The sequence below is a fragment of the Mus musculus genome, chromosome 5, assembly GCF_000001635.26.
Source record: "Mus musculus strain C57BL/6J chromosome 5, GRCm38.p6 C57BL/6J".
Lineage (NCBI taxonomy): Eukaryota > Metazoa > Chordata > Mammalia > Rodentia > Muridae > Mus > Mus musculus.
Window position 1 is genome coordinate 18,869,918 of NC_000071.6, and position 20,626 is coordinate 18,890,543.

Consider the following 20,626-nt stretch of genomic DNA (forward strand, 5'->3'; position numbering starts at 1 on the left):
AGTGTAGAATGCAATTTGTCACTGGCTACTGATACAAGAAGATGCAAGTTGCTATATATTTTAAGATAATATCCAAACTATGCTTCCATGCTTCAGCATTTGATGTACAAATATAAGCTATTTGTAGTTAGTATTAGATACATCTCTATTTTGCCTTAAATGGGGCTATGAAATGACTAATGACTCCTAAAGTTGTTAAAGATTTAGTCCTGTTTGGTGATTTGTATCAAAGTTTTAAAACTATGAAACTTAAAAATGAGTCACTTTAGAAAAATCAGAGCTATCAGCAGTGGAAACGTGTTCATTTTCTTATAAAACCATTGTATTTACTTTGGCAAAATGTACCCACTTCTCTCTATAGAGTTCTATGAAAGATTGATGTAATAACCATTTAACAGACTTACTAAGTTCTGAGATTGGAGTATATAACATATCACATGGACAACTGCCAGAAGTACATATAAAAAGAAATATTTTTCAGGTCACATTGTGACAGTATGTCCTCAAATTTTGTTCCTTACTGCCTTCAATGGGGAAAATAAAGAGAAACCATCGGCAGGTTTTCATGTCGACCATGTCATGGTTACAGAGTACATGGCAAAGTTCTAACTTTAATAGCAACCTTACAAGTAACTTTCTGATTTCTTACATCATGGCTAGGACTTTTACTATTTTCTAGGTTTTATATGTGATGCTTACATTCTTGTTTCATTTATGTGGTACATACATAGTAGAAACTAATTCTTAGAAATAGTACTATTATTTAGTAAGAAATAGAGGTAACTTTTTACCATAGTTATTTTCATTCAGATAAAATGACATTGTTAGAGTGTATAACATGCAATTCTTAAAAATCAATCCACACTAAAGCTGGCAACTCACTGGCAATGCGGTCTCCCCTTCCCCATAGAAAGCTGCAAGCCACAGTCTTTCTAGGTTTCTGAGGTTAGCCTGTTACCAAATCACTCGAACCACTCGCATTAACCAAGCCATTCTTCCACCGTGGCTAGCCTGCTGAGACTGGCAGACGCTGGCTATATATTCCCTAGCCCCTTATTTTTGTGGGTAGACCTGGTGCTGTTCTTGTGAACCAATTCCCTAATGAATAAAGGAGCCAATCACTGGGTGACTGGGAGGGACTTCCAGTTGGACAGAGGAAGAAAGGGAGCAGGAGAGATTTAGGTCTTTTTGGACAGGGATAGCATGAGGACAAGATGAAAGTACAAGTGTCTTTTGGTTTCAATGGCGAATCTGTCAGGATTTGCCACGGGAGGGGTCTTACAAATTAAGATTTTAGTTCTTGTGCCCAGATATTGAGTTACAATTGTGTCTGAGCTAAGCTTGTGTTGTGTTTTCCTTCATGCTTGTCTGGGTTCAAGAGAGAAAGGTATGGGCGGCAAAGCATGGGTTTGCCGGATGTGCATCACAAAGGCCATGGGGGATTTGAAGCTCAGGGCTGGAGTGGTAGTGACCTGCAAGTGGGAACCTAGCAAGCTGGGTGGAAATATTATGGAGTTCTGTGTCAGAGTCTCCACGAGATGAAAACAAGTCGGCCTTTGCCCACCAATGCATGGCTGGCCAGGCCGATGCAGCAGAAGCACAAGAGTGGGAACGTGCCAGCTCTTTTTTAATATTTCCTGCAACACCTTATAATGAAAACTCCAGAGGCTTATAATTTATCATGCCCACACAAATAATTCAAAGCTCAGCTGATATAAACTCAAGATACACACCTAGGTGGGGCAAATGCAACCTATATTACTCTATTTTCCTTCTATGATATCCACAGCTACCTGTGATTCTTTCAAGCCGTGTGGATAAAGTGCATCCTCTCCCTCCATCTTCTCTCTGTTCCTTCCGGTCCTTTTTCTCCTCTCTAAAACTTTCAGCCCTGCCTTCTTTTTCCATTGCTCAATTACAAGCTCTAGCCTTATCTGACTAATTAGATGTCACCTGACCACACCTAGTACAGACAGCAATCCACAGGAGTAAGTGTGGCCTTTTTTGATGAAGTGTGTCACTAGGGGTGAGTTTTGAAATTTCAGAAGCCCAAGCCAGACCCAATGTCTCTATTTCTCTGGCATTGAATCTAAATATAGAACTGTCAATTCCCTCTTCAGTCTGCTGTCATGCTAACCTACATGCTGATAATGAACTAAACCTCTGAAACTGTAACCAAGTCCCAGCTAAGTATTTTTTGTTATAAAAGGTGCTGTGGTCAAGGTGTTTCTGTACAGCAAGCTGACCAAGGAAAAGTACAAAATGCACAGTCAGAAGAGAAAGGAGCACCAGGAAGTAAAATAGAGCTAAGTCCAGGGCTCAAGGAAATGAGATGTTTAAAGAAAAGACTGATCTGAAATGGGTTAAAAGGAGTGGTGACCTCAGGGCAAGACCTCACTCAGGTAAGCTTCCAACTTGAGAAAAGGAATTATAGGAAAGTTGTTAAGCTGTGAAGGAAACTATGGAAACAGAAAGCTAATGCAGGTGCTATTGAAGGAGGAGACCATGTTCCAACCCCAGCAAGTAGCAGGATTTTGCAGTTTGATTCTGGCATTACAGTCGAGAATAAAAGAAACTCCCAAGCAAGCCCTAATTAAATGTTTTTTTCTATAAGAGATGCACTGGTCATGGTGTGTCTCTTCATGGCAATAGACATATAATATGATAGACTATTAAAGCATGTTTGTAATGGGCTTATTGGCCAATATTTCTATGAAACTTTCACTTCTTTTCTTAAGATATTTTCTTTATTTACATTTCAAACTTTATCCCTTTTCCTGGTTTCCACATCTGAAAACCCCCTATCCTCTCCCCTTCCCCCTCCTCACCAACCCACCCACCCCAACTTCCTGGCCCTGGCATTCACCTACACTGGGGCATCGAGCCTTCACAGGACCAAGGGCCTCTCCTCCCACTGATGATCGAATAGGCCATCCTTCTCCACATATGTAGCTGGGCCCCTCCATGTGTACTTGTGGGTAGGTGGTTTAGTCCCTGGGAGCTTTGGGAATATTGGTTGGTTCATATTGTTGATACTCCTGTGGGGCTGCAAACCCCTTCAGCTTCTTGGGTCCTTCCTCTAGCTCCTCCATTGGGGAGCCAACCAGTGCAATGGTTGGCTGTGAGTATCCACCTCTGTATTTGTCAGGCACTGAGACAACTATATCAGGCTCCTGTCAGCAAGTACTTGTTGGCATCTGCAAGTGTCTGGGTTTGGTGACTGTATATGGGATGGATTCCCAGGAGGGACAGTCTCTGGATGGCTTTTCCTTCAGTCTCTACTCTACACTTTATAATAAGGACACATGCTCCACTATGCTCATAACAGCCATATTAATAATAGCCAGAAGCTGGAAAGATCACAGATGTCCCTCAACAGAGGAATGGATACAGAAAATGTGGTACATTTACACACTGGAGTACTACTCAGCTATTAAAAATAATGACTTTATGAAATTCTTTGGCAAATATATGGAACTAGAAAATATCATCCAGAGTGAGGTAACCCAATCACAAAAGAACATACATGGTAAGCACTCACTGATAAGTGGATATTAGCCCAAAACTCAGAATATCCAAGACACAATTCACAATCCACATGAAGCTTTGAAGGGGGAACAAAATACCCATGGGAGGAGATACAGAAATTTTCACTTCTAATTTGATATATTCAACCTTCCTTGGGAATTTTGGACTCATTTCAGCCAATGAGTTAATGCCATTCAGTTTGAGGGAGTATAAGGAATCCTAGGGAAAGAAGTCAACAACCTAAAACAAAAATGGTACTGAGCATATCTGACATCTATTTAGTCAGAATTCTGAGTTTTGATTTATGACTGTTAATGTATGTTTATAGCTAGCAAAAACTATGTTTCATATTTTCTCAGGGTTCAAAATTCTCTTTGAAGATATAAAACTATGAAAGAGAAGAAGATAAGTTTGTCTCTATTTGCAAAATATAATTCTATATATAGAAATTCCTAAAGATAAAAATATCAGAACTAATGTTTAGAAAATTTATCCCAGTAAAACAACATAGGGATATTGATTATACCTTTAGACAAAGTAGTTTCAAATTGAAAGTTTAAAAATATGAGCCCATTTGCAACATCAGTAAAAAGGAACTTAGAAATAAATGTGAGAAAAACATAAAGCTACTTAAATAAATTAAAGTTCACTTAAGAAAGACAACAATATTTGTGTTTCTAAATCAGAAGACTAAATATGATTGAAAGGATAGTAGTCTACAACTTGCAGTTCAGAGCATAACTTTATTATGCTCTCTTGTAGAAATGACAAGCTTGCCTTGAGGTTAATATAAAAATATTTTGGGCATCTGAAAGAACAACTCAAACCTCCTCTGAAGCTGGTATAATCAAGAGCATGGAATGGAATAGTCAGAAAAGTAATGACATAACTGTCCAGGAATAAACTCTTACATTTAACTTAGCTACATTCTGACAAGGGAAATGAGACATTAGTATAGAAGATTAAAAAAAAACCAACAAAAACAACAAATGAAGTATCTACTTATATGAACACAAATACTAATTATTAAAATTAAATATTCTAAAAATTAACAATCACATAAAAAAGCAAAAAAGTGGAAAAATCAAAACAAAATATATCCGCAAATCCATGTGGCATGAAGGCAAAGACTTTTCATAAACGATAGAGTTATATAAACTACACCTGGGATATTGAAATTAAATCTTTTAAAATGATACAACCTCAGACAGTTTATGGTTAATATAATACAAGAGAAAATATTTGTACATCATATATCTATATGTAGAATATATACACACATAGACTATATATAGTATACATATATATATATATACATATATATATATATAGTCTGTCTGTCTGTATATATATATATATATATATATATATATAGATAGATAGATAGTGTTTCTGTGTGTACATACATACACTATGCATAAATCTATTCATTTCTTTATAGAGATAACTATGTGTGAAATGTATGCATAGATAGGGGTTTAATAAATTTACCCCATATACTACTATCATATTTTTTTAAAATACAATGTTATTGGGATGAAGTTCTCCTCATTTTTTTATGTGGTGCCGGGGCTGTGTTTTTGCACCACAATGCAACAACATACACTGTTTGTAGCCCAGCACATCCTATAAAGCTGGCGATTAAGAAGTCCCTAATACATGTTGCCTTATGTGCAAGTTTGCCGAACCCAGAAATATAGGATGGAAACAACTTTAAAAGTTATGACTGAGATAGAATTATATATATATATTTGCAATGCAAACCTTTAGCTAAGATAAAGAGATGTATTATACATAATGATAATTACAGTCAATAGTTATTATATGTTTGGAAGTCTTAAGGATTGATTTAAAGTGTTTCTACCAGAAAACAGAAATATATGGTGCAATGCAAATGTCAATTGATATGACATGGACATTTCCCAATTTGTTTTTATTTCAAAACATGGTATGTACATATTTGTGCTTAATTTTATTTTTTAATTAATATAAATAAGAGAATAAAGTCCTTTTTCCTAATGTGGTATGATTACATATAAAATTCATTTAACCATATGAGAAATTTATTTAAAGTAATCACAGAATTTAATGAGGTGTGGCAGGATTTTCCCTGTCCAATTACATTAAAATATTAGTGCAGCAGGAGGCCTGTGATTGGACAAGGAAAAAGGGATAACATAGCCACAGGTAGATATGTTATCATATAGAGATAGAATAATTGAGGTAACTTGTTTAATTTAAGTGAGCAAATTGTACCATTACATAGAAAATTCAATTGACCCTGAAAATTATTTTGTGGGCATCTTGTGAATTGAGAATTTATTGATATATAATTCTGACCATTTAATTATAAGCTTCTAGAGTTTTTTTTTACTAGGTTACTGGAATTTGGGACCCCAACCACAGGGATTTATGGCTGAGGAGGTACTGACGGCTATGTGATTGTGACCACAGCGGGGAAGGCTGAGATCTGTTGCTTCTGAGGGTAGTCTGGTGGCAGAGGCGGAGGTCCGCGCCAGGGCAGAGTAGAAAGGCAGTAGCACGGGGTGCCTGCCAGTCTTTTTAATATTTCCCGCAACAGTGAGGTGACAGGCAATGGGATGAAATTAAACTACGAATTACAATTCTGTTCATGAAAGTCAATCTCATGGCCCTGTCAAATTTGTTAAGTTCTTCAGGTTTCACCTTTCTCTTTTAAAATACAGGGAAATGGTAGTAATGTGATTATTGCTCACTATTCAGTAAATGACTGACCCAAATCTTCATGCCTTTGATGAGATAGGATGCCATGGCACAAGTATTATACTGAAGAAATTGTTCTTCTCTTGGTGAGATATAATTGCTCTCGGTAAAGGTTAATACAAACTAAGTTACAAGGCATGCTGGATGGCACACTTAGAAGACTGAGACAGGCAGAAATGAAGTAGGATTATGATGCTAACCTATATTACTACATGTCCCTAACTAAAATTTTTATAAAAGAAATATATAGGTTTTAAAGCAATACCCTTCCAGTCAGCTGCTACCAGAAGCAGTGGCTTGCTAACTATTCCACGTATGAGACCTTCCGTGTGAATTGTTGGTTAATGAGGCTTCAGTTCCCAAAACAATGGAAGCTTTATTTAGTCCCCATGGCTGCCCATCAGATCAGTTGGAAAGATGGCATTGCTAAAATCACCACAGACATTGACCACTATGGAAATCAGTATGGCAGTTTCTCAGGAAACTGGGAATTGCGCTCTCTCTCTCTCTCTCTCTCTCTCTCTCTCTCTCTCTCTCTCTCTTCCAATATTGGATAGATACCGAAAGGATCCTTCATCCTACCTCAAAGACACTTACTTTACCATGTTCATTACTGCTATATTAATAGTTGCTAGATATTTGACACAATGAAGATTTCTGGATGAAGAAAACGTAGTACATTAACACGTGAAATGATGTAGGGCCAGAAAGCCACATGTCTAGGGGCACTAGTCCAAAGCACTAAGGTTGAGATGTGTCCAAATCCTGAAAATTCTTGGCCTGAGGCATGTAGGAGTAGGACTATTTTCCTTCTTGCTCTGGGTCTTCATGTCCTAGCTCATGTAGGCTTTGCAACCCCTCCACTGCCAGTCATGTAGCCTGGTGGCCAAAGTCCAGGTTTAATTCCCTTTCTTCCTATAGACTGCTGTACATGTCCAGCAAGCACATGGAATTCCTCTTCATGTAAATGAAGCATTCTCAGCACTTCAGCACCAGCCAATAATGTACACTCACCCACAAAATCCCACCCACTCCCCAAGGTTTATGTAGCCCTTGTAACCCCCAATAGAGGAGTGGGGAGAGGTGTTTCACTACAAACCTCTTAGAGAAGACCCAGTATCTAACAGGGCCTAGACATGCAAAGGGCAGAGGCACACCCAACTGGAAGAATATTACTCAGCTGTTAAAAAAAGAAAGAAAGAAACCAAGAAATGTGCATGCAAATGAACAGAGCTAAAGAAAAATCATTCTGAGTGAAATAACGTAGACTGAGAAAGACAAATATCCTATATATTTAGTTACATATGGATGTTTAAGTCTTCCAAGTGCAAGGTATAATTAGTGTAAACACAGAGGTTGGGTATGGATGAAAAGACTCCATGGAAGGGATGAAATACATAGCTATGCATAAATGGGGGTGAGGTGACAAGAATAAGATCAAATGGAGAGGACATATAAAGGAGGGGTGAGGGAGTAAATACAGAGAGGAGAAAAATTAAGGGCCATTTGAGAGGTCTTATGAAAATCCAATCTAGTAGGAGCTTCCTAAATATATATACATATGAAGGCAATGTAAATGAAACTGCCTTTCGTCATACAGTTTGACAGGGCAGTCCTAACTATGCTTCTTTCTTGGATCCTCCTGAGGCAACAAATGGAGAAGAGCATCCACAGGGACAAGATTTGATCTTATGAGACACTTAAGGTTGCTGTTTCATAATAAAACATTTACGTATGTTAAGTCTAAGTCATTTTGCTGAGGTAGCTGATCTGCCTGAGTTCCTCTGAGGAGAGAAGGTAGTTTCTGGCATTTAGCACCTCATCTTAAAACACCAGAAGATTAAGTAAAGGATAATTGTTAGAGCCTTTTCCCTTTTGTTCAGATACCTCTTGCTTGTTTAGCTCGGGGGACAGTTGGAGTAATAAACTTCTATTGAACTAGGGGGAAAAAGTCACACTTGCAGAAGGAAAAGCTTACACAAGCAAAGATGGATTAAACTCACATAAAGGCATATACAGATTCATGCTTCCACATTTATACATCTGCATTCAAACCATCTGAGCCCAGCTTGCATACTTAACTCATAATCACATACTTAGCACACACATCAATACTTACATATGTACACGGAGCATAAGACCAAGAGGCAGTGCAAGAAGAACTCACTCATTCTGGATGAAAAATGAATTATAATCTCTATTGCATAGAGAAAGAAAAAGCATCTACCCTTTTATTGCTAAATGAATTAAAGCCAAGTCTGTAAGAAGAGTGCTTTGTTCTCTTTAGTAAGACTAGGCCTGCCTTGCTATAAGGAAAAGACCTGTTCTGTTCCATAGTAAGGAGAAGCCTGCCTACTCCTGCTCTCTTGATAGCTTCTTTTTAGCTCTTTCCCTCAGCATTCTGCAATTGCTCTCATAATTTTTAAGTTGCCTTATAATTTTTAAGTTATTCCACTCTTCATTCTCCTGCTAATCTTGCTCTATCTTTCTGCTCTGTTCTAACAATGCCCTTTCTCCCAATGTCTTATTCCCAATGCTATGTTCCCCAATGCTATGTTCCCAAAATGCTATCTTGCCAATGTTATGCCTTTCAGTGAAATGTTTCCTATTCTTTTGTACCTTTTCTAGGAGAATAGATAACATGGTCTTTCCAAGTATCTCCCCCCCCCTTTTTTTGCAAAAGTTCACTAGAAGTTCAAACATAAATTCAAATCATAAATTGAATAAGAAGTTTACAACAGAGAATGTTTGCATGCATATCCATTAAGAGTAATTATATAACTAAACATTCATCAGCTGTCACTAGCTCTACAGGTTCATGGAGAGTTAAAGGCTATAACTAAGTTATCATTGAAGTTTTGGGTAGATAAACTTAGTCAGTATTTTATCTTCTGTCCTTGCACCTATAATAAATCCTTAATTTCCTTTTTATGACCTTTAGTTAATTGTTTTGCAGCCTCTTGGAATGTTCTCTAAGTTGTAGATGCCTGCTTACTAATTCAGAAGCAATTAACTCATGGCACTTGAAGACTGGCAGAGTTCTCAATGCAGTTTTGGCATCAGAAAGGACTTAATAGCAGTCCTATTACAAAAGAACTTTATAATTGCTAATATAATTTTAGGAATTGTCATAGGATTATAATTAAAAATTAAGAAATCATCTACTTGTCTATAGAGTACCATTACAAGACAGTATAGTATATCTTTGCTGTTCTGCAAAGATTGCTCAGAAGGGTGGGCTAATACCTAGTGATTGTTGTAAATCTTTAATAATAACAGGAAAATCATATTAATAGCAGGAATCTTTCTTAAAATGAAACTCTACTCAGCCTTGCCTAGAAAAGCAAATACATCATTAACTTTGACAGTTCATGGCAGAATCATGTCATGAAGATCACCTGCTAGTTTTTATCTTCTCCTTGATGGCTCATGACATCAATGAATCTTCCAGTGCCAGCAACTGATTACATATCATCCAGTTGTTGGTTAAAAGAGCCCCATAAGAACCCAAACAACCTAGACTTTTATCAAGGCCATTGGCTACTACCTGAAGACAACACCTCCGCATCGCATTCACTATGGAGAAGTTAAGCTAGCAACTACCTTAAATAGAGCCTTAACCCTCTAAAGACTAGTGTCAATGGTAATGAAAGGTACTATGCATGCTACCATAGGAATATGATAAACACCAACCCAGCTACACGTTCTTTGATCTTCAACAATGATCTACGGGCAACATGCACTAATACAATGCTGGCACAAAGCTTGTGGAACTAATGTAATATCTGATTGGATTTGAGGCCCACTCCCCAAGATGGAACACATGTCTGACACTGCTTGTGTGGCCAAGAACCTGAGATTAGGTAGTCTAAGAACATAGAGGAAAACAAAATATTTCTGTTCTGCTAAAGAAATGTGGCAGTAAAAGTGATCCTAATGGCATTCTGGAATACTGAGGGATCAGTGTCTTGTTAAGACATTATCAACAAATCTTCCTCCTGAAGAAGATATGAATAAAAACAGTGAGCTACACTTGCAGAATGTACAGGGTCTTTGTAAGGGCTCATAAGAGCCACAGGGGACTGAGTACATTAAGGGAATAAGGCCTTCTAAATACAGCAGGGCTGAGGAACATATAAACTGTATGTACAGAGACAAGGCAACATGCACAGGAACTCCAGAGGTCTTTGCCAGATGAGACCCCTATGCTGAGAGGACAAGTAAATATATGGTCCCATCCCCAATCAGAAAGCAATCTTCAGTTGATAATCACTTACAAATGAAACTTAGTTTTTACTCATAGAGTCTCACTAAGGGTACAAGCCTTTCTTAAATGCAGGTTTTTGATCCATGTGAACCAGTACATGGTAAACAAACGGAACTCAACAGCATCTTTGGAGGTTCTTAATGTAGTAATGGTTTGTCGAAGGTTTGCTTGTTTCTTTTTGATTTTTGTTGTTGTTGTTGTTTTTAAGTTATGGTTCATTTGCATATCTAGTGTGACTTTGTCTTTTTAGAAATTTCTTGTTTGTTCAAACATGTATGCCTCTGAGTTTGTGCCTCTGAGTCTGCCTCTGAGTTTACATGTGTTTTTCATGCTTCCTTTTGGCTCCTTTAGTTTGTTTCCTTCTTTTTGGTCGCATTCTGTTTTGATTGTTTGTGTTTTAACTGATTTGATTTTATTATTATTTCTAAATGCCTGTTTGTTTTCTAATGAGAGACAGAATGGTATGGATTTGAATAAAATGGGAGGTAGGGAGAATCATGGAGTGGTTTTAGGAGAGGAAACTTCAAATAAAGTATAATGTATAAAAAAATCAGGTTTTAATAAAAACCTTGAAAAACAAAAAAATAAACTGTTGATCTATTGTTTATATGGATTTCTAAAACTCATATCGAAAGGCATATAAGCCCTGCATTTAGAAAGTGAGGTCAGAAAGATTATGAGTCAAAGAAATCTTCAATTGCCTAAGTCTGAGGACAGTCTAGGAATATGAATCGGTCATTCTAAAAACTTAATTTTGATTTTACCTGTATCACTTTATCAAACTGTACCACACGCACACATACACACACACACACATACACACACAAACACACTTACATTCAATTTAAAAATGAATAAAATATTTTAGAGTGAGAAGTGTTACTTCAGACTTTATCTTGTTTGACAGCGAGAGACAGACACAGAGAGACAGAGACAGAGACAGAGACAGAGACAGAGACAGAGACAGAGAGGTATCAAGCTGAAACTAAGAAAGTTTCACCCTAGTGCAAGAAGGTATTGTGCAACTGCAGAGGGATAAAATGCATCAAGTGTCTAATGTAGACGTGGCATTAAAATCAGAAGGACAGTGACCCATTCTTGCACCTTTGTGCAAAATTTTAAAAATAAACATATAGTAGATTTCCAAACAGATTTCTTGCTTGTTATGTGAATGTGTGTGTTTGTGGTATGTGTGTGTGTGTGGTGTTGTGTTTTATGTGCCTATATGTGTTTGTGTGTGTGTGTATGTGAGTACATGTTGTGTATATGTGTGTTGAGTTTGTATGAACATTTGTGTAATCTAATTCAAATATGGAATTCCTGGTCACAAAGATAATTCTGTGTAGAAGTACAAAAAAAAAATCTGTGATTAGGAGCAAGTCTTGCCAGATAAGTGATGAAAATTCATTAGTATAATCACTGGTTTCTCACATTAGTGTTATGGATTGCTTAATTTGCTGTTTTCATTTTCTATGTGATAAATTCTGTCACCTAAGAATTTGCATCATAAAATGTGAATTGCTTTTCACTGTATTGTATCTTTATTTTTTTCAATGTCAACAATGCCTTCATTTGCTATTTAAAAATCATTTTCTTGCCCCTTTTCAGCCCCTTTGAGTATATGGGATATTCTTTATTTTATTTTTAGACATTTTAGCATTTTCCTTTCCCAAGGCATTTTTCTGCATGGTTTCAGTGGCTCAGTAGGGCCCAGTCACTTCTCTACATTAGCCTCTTTATACTTTTTTCATTACAATTTTATTTCCTTTTATGACAGACAATTACTCATGCGGACATGTCAGTTTAGCTACCATATTTAAGCGTTTTTAATTTTTAGACAAAGACTGTTACAGTGGGTAATAAATTATGCTTTCTAAATTGATGCAGTTGGTTGTGGTGATCTGTCTGTGTATTATTGCAATGCATTTTGGATACTTAGAAGGCTAATATAATTTTTGTTATTGTCAATATAATATATGCAGATTAGAAGAATATAAATAAAATCATTATCTTTCTTCAAGAAGAAGAGGAGTCATGACAAGAAGTATAAATGCAGAAATGCCTGGCACAAGACTCATGAGATTCAGAAATCACTCTGCTGACTCTTCTACATTTGGATATATGTTCCCCTCATCCATCATCAGAAAAATATTTTTACATGGCTTCAACACGTGAGTTGAAATTGGCACTTAATTGAAAATGGTTTAGAAGGTGCTTCAAGTTATCTATATGAAAATATATTCTTATACTAAATTTGTACATACTCAAAAATATTGAAAATTAGTTTTAATAATCCAGTAAAGCTTTGGCCAGTGTTAGCTATGCAGCTGGGAAATACTGGAGTCATTTGATGTTTGTTGTTAGTGAATAATTTAAAGACTTGATTAGATGTCTCTATATGAATTTTTCATAACAGCCACCCAGAAATCAAGATTCAATGATTAGTTTATAATCTATTTTAAAATGAGTTTGTATTCCTATTTTAAAATGGAAAGAATATGAAGAAAAAAAGGAAAATAAAAATCATGCTATGAAAAATGTATTCTATCATTTAAATTTATTAAATTTTAAAGACAAAATTTATTAAAATTTGGGGTGGTAAATAATGCTGACCTTATTTATTATGATATATTATCAATTTCTTTGGTTAATTTAGATGATATCATTAAGAAAATATATTAAAATAAGTGTCCAGAAGACAGGATAAATCTAAGGGTCTAAAACATTGTTTTTAAAATTGATGATTTTTGACACTCAGGTGGATTTCATCAAAATAATAAGTAAAGTTAATTTATTTAGAAGCTTCAAACATTCATAATGTAGTCAATAAATTAGAAAAATATATGTTTTATTCCATTAACAAGTAGTGCCTTTTACAAAATTAAAACTCATATAGATACAGGATGCTCAATGCTGTCACTACTAAAGAATAATTCAGAAATCTTGAAATTTACTTGAATACATTTTGCTAAACATGATGGTACTAGGGTAACAAGATAGAAACATAGTAATAAACTCAGTGAGCTCAAAAACCAAAGATTATTTTTTCAGATTTCATGTGAAGTTAATTGCTAAGATAAGATAATCTTTTTATTTTAATTAAATATGAAAATGAATGAAGATATATCAACCTCTGGCATAAGTCACCTTCATTATATTATAGCTTTTAATATTTATATAGAAACTATAGAATAGCAACTTTGTGGGCATTATTTTTTGTAAACTTTACAAACTTTGTGGGCACACTGTAAACTTTATCTTTGAATTGTTTAAATGCTTATTTCTCTGCCCTCATATTTTTTTTATCAATTCTATCATGGCATTGTAATCCTTACATTAAGAATCTCCATTTTCTTTTCTTTTTTTTAAAATTAGGTATTTATTTCAGTTACATTTCCAATGCTATCCCAAAAGTCCCACACATGCTCCCCCACCCACTCACCCACCCTCCCACTCCCACTTCCCGGCCCTGGCGTTCCCCTGTACTGAGGCAGATAAAGTTTGCACGACCAATGGGCCTCTCTTTCCACTGATGGCCGACTAGGCCATCTTCTGATATATATGCAACTAGAGACACGAGCTCCAGGGGGTACTGGTTAGTTCATATTGTTGTTCCACCTATAGGGTTGCAGACACCTTTAGCTCCTTGGTTACTTTCTCTAGCTCATACATTGGGGGCCCTGTTATCCATCCAATAGCTGACTGTGAGCATCCACTTCTGTGTTTGCTAGTCCATGGCATAGTCTCACAAGAGACAGCTATATCTGGGTCCTTTCACTGTTTTCCAGAGTGGTTGTACAAGCTTTCAATCCCACCAACAATGGAGGAGTGTTCCTCTTTCTCCACATCCTCGCCAGCATCTGCTGTCACCTGAATTTTTGATCTTAGCCATTCTGACTGGTGTGAGGTAGAATCTCAGGGTTGTTTTGATTTGCATTTCTCTGATGATTAAGGATGTTGAACATTTTTTCAGGTGCTTCTTAGCCATTCAGTATTTGTCAGGTGAGAATTCTTTGTTTAAGTCTGAGCCCCATTTTTAATGAGGTTATTTGATTTTCTGGAGTCCAACTTCTTGAGTTCTTTATATATATTGGATATTAGTCCCCTATCTGATTTAGAATAGGTAAAAATCCTTTCCCACTTTGTTGGTGGCCTTTTTGTCTTATTGATCATGTCTTTTGCCTTGCATAAGCTTTCTAATTTTATGAGTTCCCACTTGTCGATTCTCGATCTTACAGCACAAGCCATTGCTGTTCTATTCAGGAATTTTTCCTCTGTACCCATATCTTCGAGGCTTTTCCCTACTTTCTCCTCTATAAGTTAGAGTGTCTCTGGTTTTATGTGGAGTTCCTTAATCCACTTAGATTTGACCTTAGTACTAGGAGATAGGAATGGATCAATTCGCATTCTTCTACATGATAACTGCCAGTTGTGCCAGCACCATTTGTTGAAGATGTTGTCTTTTCCACTGGATGGTTTTTGCTCCCTTGTAAAATATCAAGTGACCATAGGTGTGTGGGTTCATTTCTCGGTCTTCAATTCTATTCCATTGGTCTACTTGTCTGTTGCTATACCAGTACCATGCAGTTTTTTTTATCACAATTGCTCTGTAGTACAGCTTTAGGTCAGGCATGGTGATTGCATTGCAGGTTTTTTTTATCCTTGAGTAGAGTTTTTGCTATCCCAGGTTTTTGTTACTCCAGATGAATTTGCAGATTGCCCTTTCTAATTTATTGATGAATTGAGTTGGAATTTTAATGAGGATTGCATTGAATCTGTAGATTGCTCTTGGCAAGATAGCCATTTTTACTATATTGATCCTGCCAATCCATGAGCATGGGAGATCTTTCCATCTTCTGAGATCTTCTTTAATTTCTTTCTTCAGAGACTTGAAGTTCTTATTATACAGATCTTTCACTTCCTTAGTTAGAATCACGCCAAGGTATTTTATATTATTTGCGACTATTGAAAAGGGTGTTGTTTCCCTAATTTCTTTCTCAGCCTGTTTATCCTTTGTGTACAGAAAGGCCATTGATTTGTTTTAGCTAATTTTATATCCAGTATTTCATTGAAGCTGTTTATCAGGTTTAGGAGTTCTCTGGTGGAAATTTTAGGGTCACTTATATATACTATCATATCATCTGCAAAAAGTGATATTTTGACTTCTTCCTTTCCAATTTGTAGCCCCTTGATCTCCTTTGGTTGTTGAATTGCTCTGGCTAGGACTTCAAGTACAATGTTGAATAGGTAGGGAGAAAATGGGCAGCCTTATCTAGTCCATGATTTTAGTGGGATTGCTTCCACCTTCTCACCATTTACTTTGATGTTGGCTACTGGTTTGCTGTAGATTGCTTTTATCATGTTTAGGTATGGGCCTTGAATTCCTAATCTTTCCAATACTTTTATCATGAATGGGTGTTGGATTTTGTCAAATGCTTTCTCCTCATCTATTGAGATGATCATGTGGTTTTTGTCTTTGAATTTGTTTATATACTGGATTATGTTGACGGATTTCTGTATATTGAACCATCCCTGCATGCCTGGGATTAAACCTACTTGGTCAGGATGGATGATTGTTTTTATGTAATTTTTGCATTGAAATTCATAATGGAAATTGGTCTGAAGTTCTCTATCTTTGTTGGATCATTTTATGGTTTAGGTATCAGAGTAATTGTGGCTTCATAGAATGAGTTGGGTAGAGTACCTTCTGCGTCTATTTTGTGGAATAGTTTGTGAAGAACTGGAATTAGGTCTACTTTGAAGGTCGGATAGAACTCTGCACTAAACCCATCTGATCCTGGGCTTTTTTTGGTTGGGAGACTATTAATGACTGCTTCTATTTCTTTAGGGGATGTAGGAATGTTTAGATCATTAACCTGATCTTGATTTAACTTTGGTACCTGATATCTGTCTAGAAACTTGTCCATTTCATCCAGGTTCTCCAGTTTTGTTGAGTATAGCCTTTTGTAGAAGGATCTGATGGTGTTTTGGATTTCTTCAGGATCTGTTGCTATGTCTCCCTTTTCATTTTTGATTTTGTTAATTAGGATGCTTTCTCAGTGTCTGGTTAAGGGTTTATCTATCTTGTTATTTTCTCAAAGAACCAGCTCCTCATTTGGTTGATTCTTTGAATAGTTCTTCTTGTTTCCACTTGGTTGATTTCACCCCTGAGTTTGATTATTTCCTGCTGTCTACTCCTCTTGGGTGAATTTTCTTCCTTTTGTTCTAGAGCATTTAAATGTGTTGTCAAGCTGCTAATGTGTGCTCTCTCTAGTTTCTTTTTGGAGGAACTTAGAGCTATGAGTTTTCCTCTTAGAAATGCTTTCATTGTGTCCCATAAGTTTGGGTATGTTGTGGCTTCATTTTCATTAAACTCCAAAAAGTCCTTAATTTCTTTCTTTATTCCTTCCTTGACCAAGGTATAATTGAGAAGAGTGCTGTTCAGTTTCCACATGAATGTTGGGTTTCTATTATTTATGTTGTTATTGAAGATCAGCCTTAGTCCATGGTGACCTGATAGGATGCATGGGACAATTTCAATATTTTTGTATCTGTTGAGGCTTATTTTTTGACCAATTATGTGGTCACTTTTGGAGAAGGTACCATGAGGTGCTGAGAAGAAGGTATATGCTTTTGTTTTAGGATAAAATGTTCTTTAGATATCTTCTAGATCCATTGGTTTCATAACTTCTGTTAGTTTCACTGCATCCCTGTTTAGTTTCTGTTTCCATGATCTTTCCATTGGTGAAAGTGGTATGTTGAAATCTTCCACTATTATTGTGTGAGGTGCAATGTGTGCTTTGAGCTTTACTAAAGTTTCTTTAGTGAATGTGGCTGCCCTTGTATTTGGAGAATATATATTCAGAATTGAGAGTTCCTCTTGGAAGATTTTACCTTTGATGAGTATGAAGTGCCCCTCCTTGTCCTTTTTTTGATGACTACTCCAGCTTGTTTCTTTAGACCATTTGCTTGGAAAATTGTTTTCTAGCCTTTCATTCTGAGGTAATGTCTGTCTTTTCCCCTGAGATGTGTTTCCTGTAAGCAGCAAATTGTTGGGTCCTGTTTGTGTAGCCAGTCTGTTAGTCTATGTCTTTTTATTGGGGAGTTGAGTCCATTGATATTAAGAGATATTAAGGAAAAGTAATTGTTGCTTCCTATTATTTTTGTTGTTAAAGTTGGCATTCTCTTCTTGTGGCTGTCTTCTTTTAGGTTTTTTGAGGGATTATCTTCTTGCTTTTTCTAGAATGTGGTTTCCATCCTTGTATTGTTTGTTTTCTGTTATAATCCGTTGAAGGGCGGGATTCATGGAAAGATAATGTGTGAATTTGGTTCTGTTGTGGAATACTTCTGTTTCTCCATCTAAGGTAATTGAAAGTTTGGCTGGGTATAGTAGCCTGGGCTGGAATTTGTGTTCTCTTAGTGTCTGTTTAACTTCTGTCCAGGCTCTTCTGGATTTCATAGTCTCTGGTGAAAAATCTGGTGTAATTCTGATACGCCTGCCTTTATATGTTCCTTGACCTTTTTTCCTTACTGCTTTTAATATTCTATGTTTATTCAGTGATTTGTTCTGATTATTATGTGTTGGGAGGAATTTCTTTTCTGGTCCAGTCTATTTGGAGTTCTGTAGGCTTCTTGTATGTTCATGGGCATCTCTTTCTTTAGGTTTGGGAAGTTTTCTTCTATCATTTTGTTGAAGATATTTGCTGGCCCTTTGAGTTCAAAATCTTCATTCTCATCTACTCCTATTATCCGTAGGTTTGGTCTTCTCATTGTGTCCTGGATTTCCTGGATGTTTTGAGTTTGGATCTTTTTACATTTTCCATTTTCTTTGTTGTGCCAGTGTTCTCTATGGAATCTTCTGCACCTGATATTCTCTCTGCCATCTCTTGTATTCTGTTGCTGATTTTCACATCTATGGTTCCAGATTTCCTTCCTAGGGTTTCTATCTCCAGCATTGACTCACTTTGGGTTTTCTTTATTGTGTCTACTTCCCTTTTTTTAGGTCTTAGATTTTTTTTTTCAACTCCATCACCTGTTTGGTGGTGTTTTCCTGCAATTCTTTAAGGGATTTTTGTGCTTCCTCTTTAATGTCTTCTACCTGTTTAGCAGTGTTCTCCTGTATTTCTTTACGTGAGTTATTAAAGTCCTTCTTGATTTCCTCTACCATCATCATGAGATATGCTTTTAAATCCGGGTCTAGCTTTTCAGGTGTGTTGGGCTACCTTGGACTGGGTGAGGTGGGAGTACTGGGTTCTCATGGTGGTGAGTGGTCTTGGTTTCTGTTAGTAAGATTCTTACATTTGCCTTTTGCCCTCTGGTAATCTCTGGAGTTAGTTGTTATAGCTGTCTCTGATTAGAGATTGTTCTTCTCATGATTCTGTTAGCCTCTATCAGCAGACCTGGGAGACTAACTCTCTCCTCTGAGTTTCAGTGGTCAAAGCACTCTCTGCAGGCAAGCTCTCCTCTTACAGGGAAGGTTTACAGATATCTGTCATTCGGACCTCCCTCCTGGCTGAAGATGAAGTCCCAAAACAGGACTTGTCCCAGAAGCTGTGTTGCTTTGGCCTGTCACAAAAGCTGTTAGCTTCTGTAGTCCATACTCTCACCTGCACAGACTAGTCTCAGAGGGATCCGAGAACCTAGATGGCTCCCCCAGGTGCTCCTGCAAAGTCCTCCTGGGCCGGGAGGACATCTATCCTCTGGCAGGGAGGGTGCCGGGATGTCTGGAGCCCGAAAAGGGGGCCGCCTTAGAAGCTCTGTGGCTCCTGCCTGTCCCAGAAGCTGTTAGCTTCTGTAGTCCACACTCTCACCTGTGCAGACTAGTCTCGGTGGAGTCCCGGAACCAAGATGTCTCCTGAAGATGCCAAGAATCTCCATTTTCAAGTTAGTGTAAACAATGCTTACCATTTATTCTCTGCCTAGTCTATAAGAGCCAATCACCCAGTGTCTGTGCAGAAGGGAGAATACAGCAGAAGTTCTGCCAGTCATGGGAGGGGGGGATAGTGAAGAATAGAACAGATTGACCCACTAGAGAAAAGCCATTATTAGAGTTCAGGTGGGGCATGGAAGGCACTAAACACAAGGATTATGGGGATTTGGACTGGGAGGTAGCCAGATTAGCTAAGAGATTTAATATAGATCAATGTCTTCTATGGTTTTGCAGTAAAACTTGAAAACAAATGTTTGTCTATGTGTCATTATTGGGGCCCTAGCTAGAATAAACAATCACTGTATTTATTTATAGCTTACATTTATATTAAAATTGCCATTTATACAACTCTATTTCCTACACTGTAGTGTAAAAAGGTTTATCTTGAATTTAAAGTAAATAAAGAAACTTAAATAACTGTCCTCACTAGTATTTCTAGTGATAGATTTCTCTGTAGGATAAGATGGAATGAGATACTTGGTGAAGAATAAGTTACTCATGAAAACTGTTCAATATTTTGAAGCACACAAGATTTTCTAATAAAGAAATTTGTAATGAGAAAATAACAAAAGATATTCAGCTTCATTTTTCAATATTCCCTGAAATCATAAATGTGTTGGGGACATGGTCTCTGTGGTCAATTATGAACCCAGTGTTCTTGCACCTTCAGAATACCTATTTATTTTTCTATCTTTATGAATGTTAAAATTCCTACAAATTATCTTTTCAGATCATACAATGATTTCTTTTACTTGAGTTCAATTTAAATTTAAATGATTTTCATAGTTCACCTTTGTTCTCTGTTATTTATATTATTTATATATAGATGTACTATACTATGCTTATATATATTTTATATATATTATATTTGTATATTAAAAATCTATAGAAATCTAATAGTTGTATGTCTTTTTAATAATTGGCATTTATTAATGAATATAAAAATGACACTAATTTAATTCATATAAAAATTCAGCTTTCTTCACATGATTCATGTACCATCATTTCCATATATATATATATATGTGTGTGTGTGTATGTGTGTGTGTATATGTATATATATGCAATATTATACAAACTTAGCAGATTATATTTACAAATGGACGTACCCATATATACAGGTAATAAAAACCAAGAAAAACTGAGGCCACTAACTTGAA